The 15,561-nt window shown below is 39.0% G+C and overlaps 1 pseudogene; it reads left to right on the forward strand.

Annotated features, from left to right (window-relative positions):
• Positions 1-56: 56 nt before the first annotated feature.
• On the forward strand, positions 57-3,980 carry LOC143220109 (SCAN domain-containing protein 3 pseudogene; annotated as a pseudogene).
• The last annotated feature ends 11,581 nt before the right edge of the window (positions 3,981-15,561 follow it).

Genomic DNA, 15,561 nt, shown 5'->3' on the forward strand with positions numbered 1-15,561 from the left:
TGCTTGGTGTACGTGTATATTGTGTTTGCTCAAATTTAACCGACAAATTAGCAGAAATGAGTACGAAACAGACGTCGTTAGAAAGTTTCCTTGGGAAAAAGAAAAGGCCCAGTGAAGAAACAGAAGAAGAGCCTTCAACATCAAAGAAACATGTAACTTTGAACAGACAATACCATGAGTCCTATTTGAAATATGGATTTATCGGGACAGGTGATTCCCACACATCAAAACCGCTCTGCATATTTTGCGGCGACCAGCTCTCTAATGATGCAATGAAACCTTAAAAACTGCTTCGCCACTTGAACGCCAAGCACCCTGGATTAAAAGACAAGCCCCTGGAGTATTTTGAAAGAAAAAAACGGGAACACGAAGGACAGAAGAAATTTATGAGGGCCACCACATCAATAAAGGATAATGCACTGAGAGCATCATATTTGGTGGCTAACCGTATTGCTAAGGCTAAAAAGCCATTCACTGTCGGTGAAGAATTGATCTTGCCCTCCACTATAGACATTTGCCGTGAACTTCTAGGAGAGGCTGCTGTGGAAAAGATAGCACATGTGCCCTTGTCGGCTAGCACTGTGACTAGGCGCATTGAGGAAATAGCCGAAGACATTGAGTCACAATTGTTGGAGAGGATTAATACATCACCGTGGTACGCACTCCAGGTTGACGAATCTACAGATATCGACAACAAGGCAATACTACTTGTTTATGTGCGATATCTACATCAGGAGGATGTGCATGAGGATTTGTTATGTGCACTATCTTTGCCAACCAACACCACAGGAGCAGAACTGTTCAAGTCACTGGATGGTTATACAGGGTGTCCCAAAACCCCTTCGACTCCGGGAAATGGGAGGTTCCTTAGGTCATTTGAAGCAACATTTTCCTTTGCACCAATGTCAGCCGGGGCTTTGTTTAGTAGTTATTAACGAAAAACACGGACCAATCAGAGCGCGATCTAGACGCGCGATGGCACGTTCAGCCTGGCGCGCCGGGAGACGAGCGTGGTGTAACGCCGCGATGCCGTAACGAACAAGAGTTTCTCGAGATTATGTGAATCTTCCCCGATTTGGATGAGCTTTGGATATGTTGTCAAGACCATGATTCTAAACAACATTTCCCTTTACAGTTTTTGTCGGCCGGCTTTAGTTTACGACATACATAATTGTAAAAACTTGTAATTGTAAATCGATCGATGTACTATCTTCTACCCGATTTGGATGAGCTTTGGATATGTTGTCAAGACCATGATTCTGAACAACATTTCCTTTAGACTTTTTGACGGTCGCGGAAGAACTTTACTTGTCAATTCATATGGGTGGATCTCTTTACCCGACTTACGGCAACGTTACCCGAACGAGGGAAGAAGCAAAAACTGATTGTATTAAAAACTCACGTATTCAGCCGTAAATCCATTTGCTGCTTCGAAATGTGTGTCGCTGGGTCACTCGGTGACGAACTGCACAGATGTCTTCAGGTATACGACAGTACCGAAAGCTAAGGGACGTACGGTCAGGTCGACGAAGTGCACAGCCGGTGGTAGAAGGCCTAAAGGATGCGCGGTCAAGTCGACGATCCAGAATTTCACTTTCATTTTCGAATCGATAAATAATTCGTATGTTTATTTCACACAGATGCCTTGAAATTTTTCCACACTCACAATCACTGTTCACATTTGTCAACACATAGTTATGCACTAATAATAATTGCTTAAACTAATTAAACGATTATTTAATCTAATCACTAGACTGCGGATCTTTATGTAAAATGAAAGTTGGCTGCCGCTATTACAAGGGACAGGAGCCAGACAGATATTTGATTGTGATCATTTTAAGAAGTTGAAAATAATACATTGGTGTTTTGAAATTATTTTAATCTGTCTAGTGTCTTAAAATGCACCTACTCATGTTTGCTACAAATGCATGAAATCCGCAGTCTAGTGATTGCATTACCTGATTGTTGTAATTTGTGCAGCAGGACAAGGGATATGGCAATTATTATTAGTGCATAACTATGTGTTGACAAATGTGAACAGTGATTGTGAGTGTGGAAAAATTTCAAGGCATCTGTGTGAAATAAACATACGAATTATTTATCGAATCGAAAGTGAAAGTGAAATTCTGGATCGTCGACTTGACCGCGCATCCCTTAGGCCTTCTACCACCGGCTGTGCAGTTCGTCGACCTGGCCGTACGTCCCTTAGCTTTCGGTACTGTCGTATACCTGAAGACGTCTGTACAGTTCGTCACCGAGTGACCCAGTGACACACATTTCGAAGCAGCAAATGGATTTACGGCTGAATAAGTGTGTTTTCAATACAATCAGTTTCTGCTTCTTCTCTCGTTCGGGTAACGTTGCCGTAAGTCGGGTAAAAAGATCCACCCATATGAATTGACAAGTAAAGTTCTTCCGCGACCGTCAAAAAGTCTAAAGGAAATGTTGTTCAGAATCATGGTCTTGACAACATATCCAAAGCTCATCCAAATCGGGTAGAAGATAGTACAATCGATCGATTTACAATTACAAGTTTTTGCATTTATCGCGTAAACTAAAGCCGGCCGACAAAAACTGTAAAGGGAAATGTTGTTCAGAATCATGGTCTTGACAACATATCCAAAGCTCATCCAAATCGGGTAGAAGATAGTACAATCGATCGATTTACAATTACAAGTTTTTACATTTATCGCGTAAACTAAAGCCGGCTGACAAAAACTGTAAAGGGAAATGTTGTTCAGAATCATGGACTTGACAACATATCCAAAGCTCATCCAAATCGGGGAAGATTCACATAATCTCGAGAAACTGTTGTTCGTTGCGGCATCGCGGCGTTACACCACGCTCGTCTCCCGGAGCGCCTGGCTGAACGTGCCATCGCGCGTCTAGGTCGCGCTCTGATTGGTCCGTGTTTTTCGTTAATAACTCCTAAACAAAGCCCCGGCTGACATTGGTGCAAAGGAAAATGTTGCTTCAAATGACCTAAGGAACCTCCCATTTCCCGGAGTCGAAGGGGTTTTGGGACACCCTGTATATCAGGACAACTAAAATGGTCCTTTTGTGTCGGCTTATGCACAGACGGAGCTGCTGCCATGACCGGACGACTGTCTGGTTTAACTGCTCGGATTAAGGAGGTTGCACCTGAGAGTGAATCTACGCATTGTCTCATTCACAGGGAAATGCTGGCAAGCCTAAAAATGTCACCGGAATTTAACAGCGTATTGATTGATGTCGTTAAAGTTATTAACCACATCAAAGCACACGCCCTTAACTCGCGCCTGTTTGAGCAGCTTTGTGAGGAGATGGACGCAGAGTACAGATGCCTTCTCTTACACACAGAAATAAGATGGTTATCCAGAGGAAAATCACTAATTAGAGTATTTGAATTGCGAGAGCCATTGCAAAGATTTCTCTCAGAAAAGAAGTCACCGCTGGCAGCACATTTCAGCGACAAGGTATGGGTCGCAAAACTAGCTTACTTGTGTGACATATTCAGCCTGCTCAATGAACTCAATCTGTGCCTTCAGGGGAAAATGACAACTGTTTTCAAGTTGGCAGACAAAGTAGCTGCATTTAAAGCCAAACTGGAGTTGTGGGGACGGCGCGTGAACAGAGGAATTTTGGACATGTTTCAAACATTATCGGGGATTTTAGGCGAGACTGAGCCTGAACATTCATTCTCCCAGTTGGTACACGATCACCTGTCTTTGCTTTTAAAAGAGTTCGAGCGCTATTTCCCAACCACAAAAGACCCACGAACTGGTAAAGAATGGATCCGAAACCCATTTGTCAACAAATCAGGCGAATCTAGCATGTCTGTGCAAGAAGAAGATCAACTGCTGGAGATTGCAAATGACGGCGGCCTTAAATCTACGTTCGAGACAACAACTCTGCCGGTGTTCTGGATTAAAGTTATGGCGGAATACCCTGAGATTGCCACCACAGCACTTAAATCCCTATTGCCATTTCCGACAACCTAGCTGTGTGAAGCGGGGTTTTCAGCAGTGACAGCAACAAAAACAAAACAACGGAATAAATTGGACATACGCAACACACTTCGGGTATCATTGTCTCCTATTACCCCCAAATGGAACCGTCTCGTTGCAAAGAAACAAGCTCAGGGTTCTCATTGATTTAGCGTTCTAGTGAGTTAAAATGTTAAATAACTTTATATTCAGTTTTTGGTGTAACTGTATTTTATTTTCAAGGCATGTTTAAATACAATTAAATTAAAATTATTAAATCAAAACAATCTAAAATATAAACCATCAATGTCGCCCCCCCCCCCCCCACCTCACAGCGGGCCGCGGTAAAATTATCAAACGTTGACCGGTCCGCGGCGATAAAAAGGTTGAGGAGCACTGGCTTAAGGTGTTAATGGTTGCAGTAGCGCGTTATAACTAGTTGGGGCCTTGGGCAAAGTAGAATTTCGGGGCCCCTAATCCCAACTAAATAACTTTATAAGAAAAACGTAGAATTTGAATCTCGGTTTGTGTTCGGGGTTCCCATTTGCTTGGGGCCCCGGACATTTGCCCAAGTAGCCCATAGGGTAACGCGCCACTAAACGGTTGTACTTGAATGGACCAAAACGAACATGAGTGTCACCAAGAAGTAACTGTGGAAGTCGAAACACGCAGATAATAGTAACATTTCTTCTTGCAATGTGACAATGCACTTATGATCAATGCTAAAACTTATTTATTATAAAAGTATAACAATAATTTTATTTTAAGAAAGTTAACATTTCAAGGCGAATATGCGTCTAAAATTATAAAACAAAAAAGAGTGCTTGCTAAAATCATTATATAGATATACAATACTACCTTGACTAGTTCATTTTACAAGTAAAGAAATTTAAAAGCAATATAGAAACGAAGAATGCACCCATAAGCAATGTAAAATTGTTCAAAAGTGCTATCAAATAGCAATGAAAATAAGATTTAAATATTTACAAACTGTACGTAACAGGACGTCTTTCAATGTAAACCACAGAACTGTATGTATAGACTAGAGTGGTACATTTAATTCTATTTACCAGAAAAATGTATGGTTTCAAGTGTGTTCGATCGCGGAACTACCAATTTCAAAATGTTCGATTGTAGAGAAATGGGTTCGCGACTGTTCGAATGTTGCCCGCCAAACTAATCTTAGACAACTGTTTCAATTTAAATAACGGATCGTGTGGATAAGGAATTGACTGGAGGAATCGCGTTTCGTTCTAGATCTGTTGGTGAACTCGTCAGTAAGGCTAATCCAACAGATCCTGCCTTAGACGCGCGCAGATCAAACCGTGTTGATCTGTATTGTAGTGAAATGTGCTGATCGTGTATGCAGCAATCACGCGAGACGCTCAAGTAAGACTGGTCAGTGTTACTCGTTCAGAGATTCGGAAGCGAACTGCTGAAAGTACTGGACGTTGGTCTTAGCGAGAGGTCGGTTAGGCTCCTCGTGGGTGGAGAGGTTGACCTTAGACAAGGAAAGGGAAGTCGAATCTATTGTAATGAGGGAAAGAACTGTCCGGGTTGGTTCAGTCAACTCGTCGTTTACCAATCAGGACACCCTTAATTGTTCAAACTTCCTTCCATGGTGACTGAGAGGCTGGTCTAGTCGGAAGGAAGAGTGGGGTGCTACCTGGTATGAAGGCAAGAGCGGTAATTGACGTCGCTCGACGGTTGACTGTCGCCCCTTGACCGTGTCCTTAAAGAATTGAATGTTTAACCTTGGACCGAGCTTAGCGAACGCGGGCGTACACATCTGGGGTTACACATCTGGGGTTGTAATTTATGACGGCGAGGGTTCTTTAGAGTTGTATCTTGAGTGACCGTGAATATTCTTAATCCGGGACGAAGTAAGTATTCCGAGAATTGCCGGATGTACAAAATAACATTTGGCCGTACCTGAGTGACCGTAGCATAAATAATCTTTTAATCCGAAAAACGGTTGGTAACGGCTATATCGTAAATAAAATACGAAGTCGACCCTTAAGCTCTTTATTTCGCGCGGCAGTACGGTTCACTGCAGATGCCATGGTTCTTTATTTTTAAAGGAGAATTTCCGTTAACGAATTTCTTGCGAGGAAAAACATTTCTTTGTGTAGGACTACGATCCGTTGCGACGGAACAAAGTGTTTCATAACATTGTTCCGGTATGTACATAGTATTTAGTTCTGTGTGGTTGTGTGTGTTTAGCGCGCTATACACATGCTGTTTATCGCGTATGCTTCGCGCGTGTGAATGATACCATAATCTTCCATTCTATTTAGTTTCTTAGACTGTACACATTAGCGAGTCATCACAATACTGTTTCCAGTGAGCTTATCAATGTGTAAGGAAGGACACGCGAAACACAGATACAGTGTGTATTTTGGGATGGATGCTTATGCAATTTGGCTTATCTATCTTGCAAGAAATGACTTGCAATTTCAATCAGAGCATGTCTCTTACTTCAAAACTGTTGATGTTAATTGCAGTGACTCCACATGGGTACAGGTTTCGCCGTCTTTTGGAAAACAAGCTTCATTGAGGCAGATTAGACTCTCAAGCAACGCATCTTAATAACACGAATTAATTTTAGAAAGCAAAAGTTCCATTTCCATCTTCAGGATTTGATGATTGTATTGTCTTATAGACTAAGTCAGGGAATGGTTGAAATCCCCGTCGTAGACAAGTACCCAGTAAGCAAACGTACTCGACTTTGGACAGGGCAGCAGAGTTCGCGTGGGCACGGATTCTGCCGGCAATGTGACGGGGCACCAGCCCGGCACAAGCTGACCGACCACAATCCTGGCCGATCGGTCCTGGATTTTGCCTTTTTTAAGAGGGCAGCACGGCAGCGTGCCCTCTGTAACGGCATTCGCCACATTAGTGCGACCGTGGTGCCCTTTTAAAATGGGCAGAATCCAGGACCAAGCGGCCAGGATTGTGTCCGGGCTGTTGGCCGTCACATTGCCGGCAGAATCCGTGGCCACGCGAACTCTGCTGCCCTGTCCAAAATCCAGCATTGTGTGCTTTGAGGAGCTTCCTCAAATAATGGCCGTTACCTGCCTCGGCACGCTGGGCTCAATTTCTGCTAGGGCAGGCCTGGCTGACTGAGTAGTGGACACATTAGGTGTTTTTTAGATGATGAGACTGCAGATTAGCTATCTACCTACCGATGTCAATAGTTTTTGGATATATTATAAATCTCAATACTTTGACCAACTTTGTGCTTTGCAAATTTTACTGGCGGTCTCGCTTAGTTTTCGAGATATTCGCGAAAAAAATGCCGGCACCGCTTCAGTGAATTCTGTCTCTATGTATACAGGGTGTCCCAAAACCCCTTCGACTCCGGAAATGGGAGGTTCCTTAGGTCATTTGAAGCAACATTTTCCTTTGCACCAATGTCAGCCGGGGCTTTGTTTAGGAGTTATTAACGAAAAACACGCAAAAAGATCCGCAGTCTAGTGATTAGTTTAAATATCACTATCAAAAACACAGCTAATAGCAACCGTTAGCTTTGACAAGTCTTTGGAGATGTTCTCTCTACCGCGGCTCGAACGACACTGATTTTCCGTAAGATTTTTCTAAAGAATTTAGGAAGGGCATTTAGAGTGTCGAAATTCGAAATGCACGCTGTAGCACGTTTACGAAAACAACGGGACCGTTAGACGAAAAACAGAACGTGAGAAGGACCGCTGTAAGATTTACGGCAAACACATGTTTAGTTTTTCCTGCAGATCTTGACCACATATCCAAAGCTCATTGAAATCGGTGAGCATTCACATAATCGAGAAACTTGTTCGTTGCGATGTCACGGCGCACAGTGGGGTTTTTGCCCGATTTCAGCGGTCATAACTCAATTTCAAAAATTTTAGATAAATTGTAAAATTTTTGTGGCTTGAGTTAGTTGAATGTCTGAGGAACAATCTCCCATCATTCATTTTCCCATTCATGTATCCATTAAGCACTGACATTTGTCAGAAGTTGAAGTTCCGCTAACCCGCTTTCATTTCTCAACGAATTCACCTGTTAGTAATTGTTACCTTATTTACATACACTAACAGATTTTTGTTTGGTAGAAGTTTTTTTAGCTAAGTATAGGGTATACTTTTAAGAGGAATTCACTTTTGTACCATATACATGTTTTTAATTATTAATACTTAAAGATAACCAACGATGAGTCACTTTCTTGATGATTCTAAGACTTTGGTAATGACTTTGTTATACTTCCTTGTGCGCCCCGGTGCTCATTTCTGTGCCATTGTATTCTTTGAAGTCTTCTGATTAAGATGCAAGCAAAATTGTTTCTGCTTTCGTCTGCTTTCGTGTTTTATAGTTGATTTACGAAAAAATGGCCATCGTGCGCGCGCGAATATCGCAGCATTTCTCACATCCTGCATGTTCGCATTCGCTATCGTAAAGTAAGTACTTACTAAGGAATTATTTTGTCTCTATTTTTTTTAATTGTATTTAGGTGTATCAGTCAGTTTACGCTGACAAATCGAAAAAATTACATGTGTATATATATGACTTAATGAAGATATTTAATTTCGGTGATGCAAAATAGATATATGAGAATGTACCTTTTAATAGATTTCTGTGTTTCTATTAATTTTCATCGGAACAAAATTCTTCGCCTTCTTTTTCGCATTCTTCTTCCTTTTCTTCTTCATTATCATCATCATCATCATGATCTTCTTCGTCTTCTTCTGATCGTTGTCCTTCTTCAGTTGATGGATGTTCAGAAGGTAGAATCAATTGCAATGTCTCGCTTAGAAAGGGATTTGATTTTTTAATTCTAATCTCTCTCGTACTGGATATTAGAGGATCGGAAGTAATTAAGAGTCTATTGGGCACATCTGTATTGCATGTTTTCCTAGAACATTTTCGTGCATTATTTTCTCTGTAACGGCGGAAGTGTTTATTTCTTGCCTCGGCTGCTTCTTCTGATAGTTTTCCAATGGGTAAAATAGCATGTTCAATAAATAATGGTGCGTGAATTAATATTTTATGCATGGTGGGTGACATAGAGTACCAGGAATATAGTTCAATATATAATTTTGCAGTGTCCATAGTGTACGTGAAATTGTTTCTAGTAATATACACTAAAATAAGAAAACAGTACACACATAAAATTTAAATAACATATAGGAATTTTTTAGAAAAGACTTTGCTAGCTCTCACTGCACAGGTTACTCTTTGACAGAATGGTTCCAACTGAATTCAATCAGAACGAAAAGGTTTTTAGCCGAATGCTTATCTCTTCTGTAATATAAACATCTCGCGAGTTCGTAATATAAACAGTTCCTTCGATGGGTCTCGTAGTACATATATCCGAATATGTCAAAATCTCAGGATATTTTTTGCCTTTCTCGAGATATGTTAATTTGAAGTTTTATATGCAAGTAATAAATAAAACCACCGTTGAAAATTTATACAAAAAATAAGTCTACTTTATTAAATGTAAAAAGAATGCATATACCTTGGTGAGCATTTTCCATTATACAGAATTATTATTGCAACACTGATTTACAATTAATGTAATATTATTTGATTTTTGGGACTCTAGAGAGTGCGACACATGGTAAAATTTTTTATAAAAATCTAAATTTGGTTACTAATGTAAATGCAATAGTAATTATTCACAAAAAAAAAATGTAACAATAAAATTAATAAATTAAAAAAAAAAAATTAACAATATTTATGCATAAAAATTATTGTTATATGATTAATAATATCAATTACCACCTAATAGAACGTTTTGCCAAAGGAATTTATCGTACATCGTCATATACACGTGTAGTGAGATATGCCACGTTTGTCCGCACTGTGCGTCGCGTCGATTGAAGTCTCGGCGCGGTCGCCACAGTGGGTTGAAACGCGAAAAACGCGGACAAAAATCATTTCTGAAGCTATTTCTAAGTTTAAATTAATAAAAATGGTATCGTTTTATAGATTTTGAGGTGCTGAATTCAAATTAACAATCAGATTTTGTTTAATTCCAAACCCATAAAAGTTATGTAAGGTTTTTTAGAAACGGTTTTCTCGAATTGGGACGTACATGTTATTAATTGTTTTATTATTAATAATGGTATATTTTTAAGCTATTTATAGTATAAATTATAGTATAATTTACTTTATGTTAATCGCCGGACCATATCCCATAGTCATCCTCTTCACTGTTGTCTTCTTCACCGATATGTATGTATGTGTATGTGATTTCACGTTCGCGGATAGTAACGGATTTATATAGAGGGTTCACGGAGGGACTCGGCCTATGATTTTTTTTTTATTGTCAAATCGTATAGTACAATATTAAAAAAGTTATCGTTTTCTTTAGAGCGGTCTTAAACTTTTGTCCGCTACTGTATGTTATAGATATTCGTTAAGTAAACGTTCAAATACTTCATTATGATTATTTTTAATGTGTTTTATATATGAGAATACAATATGCCTTCAAACTAGTGGGTTACCAAGTCATTTAAACGAAAAAATGATTTCATAAGTTGTGTTCACAAAAAATTCAATTTGTTGCAAAATTCTGAGGTCGTAGACAAGTTTTGATACCAGATTTGAAATCAGCGTGAAAAAATCTACTGGAAATGATATATAGCATGATAAGAAAAAATTTTTTCCGTGCGTAGTATTGGAAAAACCACAATTTTCTTGAAATTGTGCAAGTTTAACGAATTTTCTTAATGTTAAAAAACGTTCGTACCACAATTTTCATAATTATTCCATATTCTGCAAAGTTTCAGTTTTCATTTAAAAAAAAATTCATAGTTCTATCTCATTTCTATCAAAAGTTCTTTGATTTTGACACAGAATTCATCGGTTTTACCCACTGTGCGGCGCAACCGCGCATTCACCTCGCGCGTCATCGTTTTTGTGAGACAGTATACACATCTGCTGCTATCTGCAGGTGAAACCTTTTTAGTTTTATTGTACACATGTCTACCAATAACGTTGTATAAATTTTATTGTGGCGATCGTTGGCGTTCGGTTTATAACTGTATTTGAATAGAAAAAAAGCTTGAAGATTACTCTTTGTTTCATCAATGTTTATAGGTGCTATATACAACAAAAGCATATCAAATCCATGCTTATTATTTTCGTCTTGAAACACGCTTTCAGCTAAGTACATGCAAAACATCCTTACTCATACGTGTATTAAGTTATAACGTACTAAATGAGACAATATTCTAAAAAATTCAGGAGAAGATAAGCTCATGAATTTTTATTGAACTTCAGCATTTAATTGTAGGATATAGATATGGAATTTTGGAAAATGAAATGTAGAAAATGATGCCTCATTTATCTACTGACAAGTTAATAATACAATTTTACATGTTTCGTTTAGTCAGAAAAATGACTTTTGTCCGCGTTTTTCGTGTTTCAACCCACAGTGGGTCGGCGCGGTAGACGGAGTCATAAAAAAATAGCCTCTCTACGCTACTGAAGTCCGTTCAAAATACGGGTGTCGGGTTGGGACTTCGATTGAAGAATTACTGTATTTGCTTCTTTAGAATCGTAATGTATGAAGACTAGCATATGATAAATAAGTATGTATCTTCTGATAATATACTGTGTTTGTTTACTCTTATACAACCGAATGGTGAAACTGCTGAATACATAGATACCTACCTTCTAATATCTATGATTCTTGTATATATATATATACAGGGTGTCCCAGATCAAGTGTAAGTCCCGGAAATGGGAGATTCCTTGGGTCATTTGAAGCGACATTTTCCTTTGCACCAATGTCAACTGCGGCTTTGTTTAGGAGTTATTAACGAAAAACAGGGACCAATCAGAGCGCGCCCTGGGCCGCCGCGCCGCACAGTGGGGTGTATGCCCAATCTCAGCGGTCACAGCTAGTTTAAAATTCGCTCAATATTGAAACTGCTGTAACTTTGCTAAAATTTATCCAAATTTGATGAAAAAACAACCATTTTAAAGCTTGAGATTTCTACTTTTTTAAAAGTAGACAAAACAACCGTTTTTACTAAAACGGATGTTTTGAGTGCAAAATTTGTCCATAAAGAGGAGCGTATCAGATTGTAAAGTTTGTAGCTATTTTTCAATAAAGACTGCGGATTATAATCAACATTTTATCGTTATTCGTCTATTTTACGTACATTATCGAAAAGTGTAATCATTTACAATTAAAATATCTTTTTAAAATAGTTATTACAAAGAATAATCAATATTTTTACGATATTCGTCTATTCTATGTACAATATCGAAAAGTGTAATCATTTACAATTAAAATATCTTTTTAAAATATTCATTACAAAGAATCCTGTTTTTTAAATATATAGCCATGGGGAGAAGTATGCATTTTCCATCCGCTTGTTCTTTGGTGATGCCGAGGCTCTGTAATACATCGTATGTATTACTTGTTGTAGTTTAAGAATTTCATAGTTTAGTCTGCAACTAACTGCTACTCTTAATTTTATAAACTTTTTAATAAGTGCCCGTACCTTGCCTTTATGTTGTATTGTGGAAAATTCGTTAATTTCTTTTTAAATTTATTAGTTATATCGTTAAATTTCATTTTCTGCGAATAATTACCAATTCATATACATTCGTAAACAAATTTGGATTTTTGTACAAAATTTTGCCATTTGTCCGCCACAGAAAAAATAATATTCGTGTATATCCCGATATGAAATACATTTCTTTTGCAAAAAATGCGTATTAGGATGGAAATTGTTATTAATAATCATATAATAATCATTTTTATGCATAATACAATTTTGCAATAATTATACAGGGTGGACGATTTATCTGAAGAGATTGAAATATCTCGAGAAACGACAACAAAAAGCAAATATTGCGATTTTACTGAAATTGATCAATATTTAATCAGAAATGTGCAAGATCACGGGATTGAATGATTCGTTTTGGATCACATTCAAAGTACCGAGGATGACTCGGATAGCGAATAGCGTTTTGTTAAGTTTGTTAATTTTGTTTATACTATTATAATTTGTCTAAGTTTATTATTATTAATATTAAATATGGTTCATTTATTATTAATTTCGTTTTAAATTTGTTAGTTTTTAAAACTATATATTTGTTTAAATAAAAACTGTTAATTTCTTAATAAATTTATCAATTATATTGGTAAATATCATTTTCTGTAAAAAAATTACCTATATATACATTAATAACCAAAAGAGAAGTGCCGAATATTAGGCCATTTGTCCGCACTGTGCGACGAGCCGAACATAGAGAAGGACAGAATGAAATAGGATCGCTTGGCCGAAGCGTGTCGCCGTCGCCGGCACAGTTTAAAGTTTAAAGGCCCGTGCGTCATCACCAAAGTTGTATTTTCTTCATTATCCATAATTTTTTAATGGAACTTTCACCAACATATTCGTGGCATTTTTCTAATGCAAAATGATACCAAACACGATATACGTAATTTCAACTGTATTTAGTGGTTTAATCGACGATGAAAGTTTCGAACGCAACGAAGAAGAGCGTATGGGAAAGAAAGAGACCCGGACAGTAGACGTCCCGGCACAGTTCAAAGGCTGTCGCTGTCCTTCCTTGCTCCCGAAACTTTCACCGCCGATTAAACCACTAAATACAGTTGAAATTATATCGTGTTTGGTGTCATTTTAATCAGAGAAATGCCAGGAATAAGCTAGTAAAAGTCCCATAAAACAATAATGAAAATTAAGGAGTTTGAGAATTCGATTCACTCGAGCCAATGTGTGGTGTTCACACCGATATACCCGAGCCGAGATCAATCATCGCTGCCCTACGGCGCGGCGCACAGTGGGTAAAATCGACGTTCTACCCGACTAGAAATTCAGTTAGGCATGCCTAAAGACGAATGTGGGCCTAATGCGGAAAGAATGGTGTATGCCTAAGTTAGGCATTCCTAACAGTTGCCATACGTGGGCCTAATACGGAAAGAATGGTGTACGCCTAAGTTAGGCAGTCCTAAGTGGTGCCATACGTGGTCCAAATGGGGATGGTCGAGCCCACGCCTAAGTTAGGCATTCCTAACAGTTGCCATACATGGGCCTAATGCGGAAAGAATGGTGTACGCCTAAGTTAGGCAGTCCTAAGTGGTGCCATACGTGGTCCAAATGGGGATGGTCGAACCCACGCCTAAGTTAGGCATTCCTAACAGTTGCCATACATGGGCCTAATGCGGAAAGAGTAGTGTACGCCTAAGTTAGGCATTCCTAACAGGTGCCATACGTGGTCCAAATGGGGATGATCGAATGCACGCCTAATTAGGCATTCCTAACAGGTGCCATAGGTGGGCCTAATGCGGAAAGAGTAGTGTACGCCTAAGTTAGGCATTCCTAACAGGTGCCATACGTGGTCCAAATGGGGATGATCGAATGCACGCCTAATTAGGCATTCCTAACAGGTGCCATAGGTGGGCCTAATGCGGAAAGAGTAGTGTACGCTTAAGTTAGGCATTCCTAACAGGTGCCATACGTGGTCCAAATGGGGATGATCGAATGCACGCCTAATTAGGCATTCCTAACAGGTGCCATACGTGGTCCAAATGGGGATGATCGAATGCACGCCTAATTAGGCATTCCTAACAGGTGCCATAGGTGGGCCTAATGCGGAAAGAGTAGTGTACGCTTAAGTTAGGCATTCCTAACAGTTGCCATATAAGGACCAAATGGGGATGACTGAGCTCACGCCTAAGGTAGGCATTCCTATCAGTTGCCATACAAGGGCCAAATGGGGATGACCGAGCTTACGCCTAAGTTCGGCATTCCTAACAGGTGCCATACGTGGGCCAAATGAGCACACGCCTAACTTAGGCGTGCGCTCGTAATTTTTTTTCTTTGAATCGTTTTTGTTTCCGAGTCGTTTCTTTTCTTTCCCAAAAAATCTCACGAGTGTATACGGAACAGTGAACAGTGATTAACATAAATTCTTTTCCGCCACGATGTCGGATAATATGCGAAATTCGAAAATTCGTGAACTCACACGTCTCAGAGTTCAACGACTTCGCAAGCGGCGTAAATTGTGCACAGAATTTATAAATTCGGAAGCAGATACGATAGTGATGTCGGAAAATAGTGAATCAAGAATCTATGGAGAAAGTGGAAGTGTAAATTCAGGTAAAGTTATTATTATTATTATTATTATTACTATTATAATATTTACATTTATTATGTACGGACCGATGTTCTTTTATACAAATGTTTATAACAGAAAAAATTTGGTGTCACATGTTGTAGAAATTTCGGGAGTTAATCGAAATATACCACACACAATTAATGATGATATTGTGTCATCGGAGGGAGACGAAACAAGAGAGGATACAGGACATAACAGCTGTGGAAATCATACAGAACCTGTTATAAATTATCAGAATTCAAGCAATGAGACAACAGACGAAGAGGGTGCGGAGAACTGTCAAGAAAGTGGCTTTAATGACATACGAGATATACGCCAATGGGCTCTTATGGATCCACCAATACCACATACTCGACTGGAAATATTGATGGACATATTAAGGAAACATTCTTATCCTACTTTACCAAAAACGGCAAAAACATTTCTAGCTACAGCATGCAATAATTATACCATCGAA

The sequence above is a fragment of the Lasioglossum baleicum genome, chromosome 2, assembly GCF_051020765.1.
Source record: "Lasioglossum baleicum chromosome 2, iyLasBale1, whole genome shotgun sequence".
NCBI classification, from domain to species: Eukaryota; Metazoa; Arthropoda; class Insecta; order Hymenoptera; family Halictidae; genus Lasioglossum; species Lasioglossum baleicum.